Genomic DNA, 7,778 nt, shown 5'->3' with positions numbered 1-7,778 from the left:
CGAAAAGGGACTACCAGAAAACTATGAGAGCTAATCAGTGAATTTCCTGAAGTAGCAGGATACAACATGAATGCACAAAAATATCCTGCATTCCTGTACACTAATGAAGAGAAATCTGAGAGAGAAACTAAGGAAACACACTACTTTCCATTGCGTAAAAAAGAATAAAATACCTATGAAGAAACCTACCTATGAAGACAAAATGGATTAAAGACAAAAAATGGAAGACCAAACAGTTTAAAACTCTTTGTGAAAAACCTAGGCAGAACACTCTATGACATAAATCACAGCAAGATCCTGCTGATCTATCTCCTAGTGAAATGGAAATGAGAATTAAACAAAAATAAACAAATGAAACCTAATGTAAATTAAAATCTTTCACCCAGGAAAAGAAATCATGCAGACGACAAAAAGTAAAGTCTCAGAATGGGAAAAAAAATTTTGCAAAATAAGCAACTGAGAAAATACTAATCTCCAAAATATATAAGACTCACATGAATCTCCATATCCAAAAAGTAAATAACCCAATCCAAAATTGGGCAGATGAGCTAAATAGACATTTCTCTAAATTACATATGCAGATGGAAAAGTAACACAGGAAGAGGTGCTCAACATCACTAATAATAAAAGAAATGCAAATCAAAAAGAAAATGATGTATCACCACACACTACACAGATTAGCCATATTCAAACAATGTATAAAACATAAATGCTGGAGTGGGGTTGGAGAAAAGGGAATCCTATTGCACTCTTTGCAGGAATGTAAATAGTTACAGCCACTATGGAGTAAAGTATGGAGTTTCCTTAAAAAATCAATATTCACTACTACCATATGCCCCAGCACTCCCAATACTGGGCATAATCCAGAGAAACCCATAATTCAGAATATGTGTAATACCACAATGTACATTGCAACACTGATTACAATGGCAAGGACAGAGAAGCAATCTAAAGGTCCATCAACTGAAGAATGGATAAAGAAATTGTGACACATGTATACAGTGGATTATTAATAAGCCCTATTAGGAAAAGAAACTGAATTATTTGTAGTGTGCTGGATGGACTTAGTGTCTGTCATACACATTGAAAACAAATACTGTATGCTAACACATATAATGGACACTAAAACATCAGCCACCAGAAAAATGGTTGTGATGAACCTAGGGGCAGGACAGTAATACAGACACAGACATAGAGAATGGACTTGAGGACACGAAGTGAAAGAGTAGAATAGAAATATGTTCACTTCCCAGTGTAAACCACTTGGAGTGTCTGCATAGCACAGGCAGATCAGTTTGGTGCTTTGTAATTACCCAGAGGGCTGGCATAGGGAGTGTGGGAGACAGAGGAAAAGGGAGATGTGAAAGGAGGATATTGGTATACATATAGCTGATTCCATTTGTTATACAGCAGGAATTAACACAGCATTGTAAAATAATTATACCCCCATAAAGATGTTTATAAAGTAATCATGCCAGAAAGGAATGAAATAGAAACTAAGAAAACAATAGCAAAGATCAATGAAACTGAAAGTTGATTCATTTAGAAAATTAAGAAAATTGATAACTCTTTGGCCAGACTCATTAAGAGAAAAAGGAAGAGGACTGAAATCAGTAAAATTAGAAATAAAAAATGAGAAATTAAAACGGACAACCCAGAATTCCCAAGAATTCTAAGAGACTACATGAAAGGCTATATGCCAATATCATGGAAAATGAGGAAGAGATGGAAACATTATGAGGATACAACCATACAGGAGTGAACCAGAGAGAAATAGAAAAGATAAACCAATCAATCACAAGTAATGAAATTGAATCTCTGAGTTAAACTCTTCCAAAAAACAAAAGTCCAGCTGGATGGCTTCACGGGAAAATGTTATCCAATATTTAGGGAAGATCTAACACCCATTCTTCTCAAATCCTTCCAAAAACTGCACACAGAGGAACACTCCCAAATTCGTTCTTACAGGTGACCATCACCCTGATACCAAAAGCAGACATAGATATCTCAAAATGGTAATTACAGACAATTATTATTGATGAATATAGATGTAAAATCCTCAACCAAAAACTAGCATAGAGAATCTAACAAAACTTTTAAAAGGATCAAACACAAAGATCAAATGGAATTTTTCTGAGGGATAAAAGGATTCTTCAATAAACGACCATCAATCTATGTGACACAGTCAATCAATAAACTGACATATAAAAACCATAATCACAATAGATGTTGAAAATACTTTCAGAAGTATTCAACACCCATTTATGTTAAAAAGCAAATAAATAAACACTCCACAAAGTAGGCATAGTGGGAGCCTACCTCAATACCCTAAAGGTCATATGTGAAAAACCCAGAGCCAACATCAGTTTCAAGGTTGAAAAATTGAAAAACATTTCCTATAAGATCAGGAACACGACAAGTTTGCCCAATCTCACCACTATTATACAACAAAGATTTGGAAATTTTAGCCACAGAAATCAGAGAAGAAAAAGAAATGAAATGAATCCAAATTGGAAAAAAGAAATAACAATGTCATTGTTTACAGATGATATGATACTATATGTAGAGAATCCAAAAAGGGCTACCTGAAAACTATGAGGGCTAATCAATGAATTTTCTGAAGTAGCAGGATACAAAATGAATGCACAGAATTCTCTTGCTTTCCTTTTTACTAATGATGAAAAATCTGAGAGGGAAATTAAGTAAACACTCCCATTTAACATTGCAACAAAAAGAATAATATACCTACAAAGAAACCTACCTACAAAGACAAAGAGCGGTATGCAGAAAACTGTAAGACACCGATGAAAGTAACTAAGAACCATACAAATAGAGGGAGAGATATAAAATGTTCTAGGATTGGAAGAATTAACATTGTGAAAAGGACTATACAACACAAACAATCTATAGATTGCATAAAATCCCTATCATAATAACAATGGCATTTTACAGAAACTAGAAGAAAAAATTTCACAATTTGTATGCAAACTCAAAAACCCCGAATAGCAAGAGTGAACTTGAAAAAGAAAAATATAGCTGTAGCAATCAGGATCCCTGACATCACAATATACTCCAAAGTTACACTTTTCAAGACACTATGGTACTGGCGGAAACAGAAATATAGATCAACGGAACAGGAGAGAAAGCCCAAAGATAAGCCCACACATATATGGTAACTTATTATGGATTAAGGAAGCAAGAATATAATACAATGGAGAAAAGACAACTTCTTCAATAAATGGTGCTGCGAAAACTGGATGGCTCCATGTTGAAGAGTGAAATTAGAACACTTAGTAACACCATACATAAAAATAGACTCATAATGGATTAAAGAAATAAATGGAGGGCAAGACATTTTAAACTCTTAGAGGCAAACATAAGCAGACTACTTTGATATAAATCACAGCAAGATCCTGTTGACCAACCTCTGAGAGAAATGGAAATGAAAACATAAATAAACAAATGGGACCTAATGAAACTCAAAAGCTTTGGCCCAACAAAGGAGACCATAATGAAGATAAAAAGAAAACACCCTGAATGGGAGAAAATATTTGCCAAAGAAGCAGCTGCCAAAGGATTATGTTCTAAAATATATAAGCAGATCAAGAAGCTCAGTACCCAATAAAGCAAACAACCCAATCCAAAAATGGGAGAAGGGCTAAATACACATTTCCCTGAAGAAGACATACAGATTGCAAAGAAATATAGGAAAGGATGCTCAACATCACTAATAATAATAGAAATGTAAATCAAAAAGAAAATAATGTATCACTGCACACTGCTCACATTAGCCATTCCCAAACAATGTATGAAACACTTCCATTTACCATTGTATAAAATAATATAATACCTACAAAGAAACCAACCTACAAAGACAAAGACCTTTATGCAGAAAACTATAAGAGACTGATGAAAGCAATTAAGGATGCTACAAATGGAGGAAGAGATATATAATGTTCGGATTGCAAAATACACATTCAAAAAAGGACTATATAACCCAAAGCAATCTATATATTGAATGCAGTCCCTATCAATCTACCAATAGCATTTTTCAGGGAACTTGAACAAAAAATTTCACAATTTGTATGAACACAAAAAAGACATGGAATAGTAAGAGCAAACTTGAGAAAGAAAATCACAGCTGTAGCAATCAGGCTCTCTGACACCAGATTATACTCCAAAGTTACACTACTCAAGACAATATAGTACTGGTGGAAACACAGAAATATAGATCAATGGAAGAGGAGAGAAAGCCCAGAGATAAGCCATCGCACATATGGTAACCTTATCTTGGAAAAAAGGAGGCAAGAATATAATACTATGGAAAAAAGAAAGTCTCTTCAATAAGTGGTGCTGGGAAAACAGGTCAGCTCCAGAGTAAAGATGAAATTAGAACACCTCTTAACACTATACACAAAAATAGACTCATAATGGATTAAAGACATAAATGTAGGATCAGACACTTTAGAACACTTAGAGACAAAACTAGGCAGAACCGCTATGACATAAATCACCACAAGATCTTGTTGACAGACCTCTTAGAGAAATGGAAATGAAAACAAGAATAAACAAATGGGACCTAATGAAACTGAAAATTTTTGGCCCAGCAAAGGAAAACATAAACAAATAAAAAGAAAACATGTAGAATGAGAAAGAATATTTGTCAAAGAAGCAACTGAAAAAGAATTATGCTCCAAAATATATAAGTAAATTAAGAAGCTCAGTATCTAATAAAGCAAAAAACACCATCTAAAAATGGGGAGAAGAACTAAATAGACATTTCTCCGAAGAAGATATAAAGCTTGCAAAGAAACAGAGGAAAGGGTGCTCCACATAACTAATCATAAGAGAAGTGAAAATCAAAAATAAAATGATGTATCACTGCACACTGCTCAGATTAGCCATTCTTAAACTATGTATAAACCATAAATGCTGGAGAGGGTGTGGAGAAAAGGGAACCCACTTGCACTGTTGGTGGGAATGTAAATTGATACCGTCACTATGGAGAACGGTATGGAGTTTCCTTAAAAGAAACAAAACTCACTAATACCATATGACACAGCTGTCCCATTATTGGGCTTAGAGCCTGAGAAACCCATAATTCAGAAAAATCAAGTACCACAATGTACTTTGCAACAATGTTCACAATAGGGAAGACATTGAAGCAGCCTAAGTGTCCTTCAATGGAGGAATGGATAAAGAAGATGTGACACAGATATACACTGGAAAATTACTCAGACATAATAGGAAATGAAATTGAGATATTTGTAGTGTGCTGGATGGACCAAGAATCTGTCATACACATTGAGGTAAGTTAGAAAGAGAAAATCAAATACAATATGCTAACACATATATATGGAATCTAAAACAAAAACCATCAGAAAAATGTGTGTGATGAATAGGGGCAGGACACTAATAGAGATGCAGACGTAGAGTACGGACTTGAAGACACAAAGTGAAAGAGTAACACTGGCATATGTACACTCCCCAATATAGAACAGATAGCTCTTGGGAAGCAGCTGCATAGCACAGGGAGATCAGTTCGGTGCTTTGTTACCACTGAGAGGGCTGGTATAGGGAGGCTGGGAGGGAGATGAAAAAGGGGGTGGGGATATTGAGATATGGGTATACATAGAGCTGATTCCATTTGTTATAGCAGGAATTAACACAGCATTGTAAAACAATTATACTTCAATTACTATGTTAATAAAATAATCATGCCAGAAAAGAATGAAATAGAAACTAAGAAAACAATAGCAAAGATTAATGAAAGTAAAATCTGGTTCTTTTAGAAAATTAACAAAATTGATAACTCTTTGGCCAGACTCATCAAGAAAAAAAGGAAGATGACTCAAATCAATAAAATTAGATATGAAAAACTGAGAATTTACCAGGAACAATGCAGAATTACAATGGATCCTAAGAGATTACCTGAAACTGCTATATGCCAATACCATGGACAATCTGGAAGTGACTGACAAATCCTTAGGAGGATACAAACTTCCAGGACTGAACCAGAGAGAAATAGAAAAGATACACCAATCAATTACAAGTAATGAAATTGAAACTGTGAGTTAAGATCTTCTAAAAAACAACAGTCTAGATGGATGGCTTCATAGGTAAATTCTATCCAAACTTTAAGAAAGAGCTAACACCCATTCTTCACAAACATTTCCTAAAATTGCACTCCCAAATTCGTTCTTACAGGCGACCATCAACCTGATAACAAAATCAGACAAAAATGTCCCCAAAAGTAATTACACACCGTTATCACTGATGAACACAGATGCAAAAATCCTCAACCAAAACCTAGCAGAGAGAAACCAACAAAACTTTTAAAAGTATCGTACACGAAGATCAAGTCAGATTTTTCCCAGGGATGCAGGTATTCTTCAATAAACTCCTATCAATCCATGTGATACCCCCAATAAACAAACTGAAATATTAAAAAAAAAATAAGATAATCTTTAAAACAATAAGATGCAGAAAAATCTTTCAATACAATTAAACACAGATTTATGTTAAACAATAAATAAACACTTCACAATGTTGGCATAGTGGAAACCGACCTCATCATACAAAATGTCATGTATGAAACCCACAGCCAACCTCATTCTCAAGGGTGAAAAACAGACACCATTTCCTCTAGATCATAACAAGACTAAGGTGCCCACTCTAACCACTATTATTCAACTGAGATTGGAAGTTTTAGCCTAAGCAATCAGAGAACAAAAATAAATGAAAGGAATCCAAATCTGAAGAGAAGAAACAAAAATGTCAGTGTTTTCAGAGGACATGATACTATACATAGAGAATCCAAAAGTGACGACCAATAAAGTACTAGAGCTAATCAATGAATTATCTGAAGTAGGAGGATAAAAAATGTATGCACAAAAATCTCTTACACTCCTATACACTAAAGATGAAAAATCTGACAAGAAAGTGATGAAACACTCCAATTTACCATTGCAAAAAAGAATAAAATAACTATGAAGAAACCTACATCTGAAGACCAAAACCTGTATGCAGAAAGCAATGAGACACTGATGAAAAAATTTAAGGACCGTACAAACGGTGGGAGAGACATACAATGTTTTTGGATTGGAAGATTTAACATTGTGAAAAGGAATATACAATGCAAACAATCTATAGAGTCCATGCAACCCCTATCAAACTACCAATGGCATTTTTCAGAGAACTAGAACAAAAAAATTCACAATTTGTTATACCAATACAAAATACCCCAAATAGCAAGAATGAGCATGAGAAAGAAAAACAGAGCTGGAGCAATCAAGCTCCCTGTCTCCAGACTATATGCTTAAGTTACAATAATGAAGAGAGTATGTTACTATCACAAACACAGAAATATAGATCAGTAGAAAAAGAGAGAAAGTCGAGAGATAAGCCAACACAGATATGGTGACCTTTTCTAGGATAAAGGGGGCAAGAATATAATACAATGGAGAAAAGACATCCCCTTTAATAACTGGTCCTGGAAAAACTGAACGACTCCATGTGAAAGAGTGAAATGAGAACACTTCCTAACACTATACAGAAAAATAGAGTCCAAATAGATTAAAGACATAAATGGAGGGCAGACAGTTTAAAACTCTTATACTCTTGCCGCCTTTATCCAAGATAAGGTCACCATATGTGTGTGGGGTAATCTCTGGGCTTTCTCTCCTTTTCCATTGATCTTTTTTTTCTGTGTTTCCACCAGAACCATACTGTCTTGATTACTGTAACTTTGGAGTATAGTCTGGTGTCAGGGAGCCTGG

This window comes from Stenella coeruleoalba (genome assembly GCF_951394435.1).
Source record: "Stenella coeruleoalba genome assembly, chromosome: Y".
NCBI lineage: Eukaryota > Metazoa > Chordata > Mammalia > Artiodactyla > Delphinidae > Stenella > Stenella coeruleoalba.
This window is presented reverse-complemented; position numbering follows the sequence as displayed.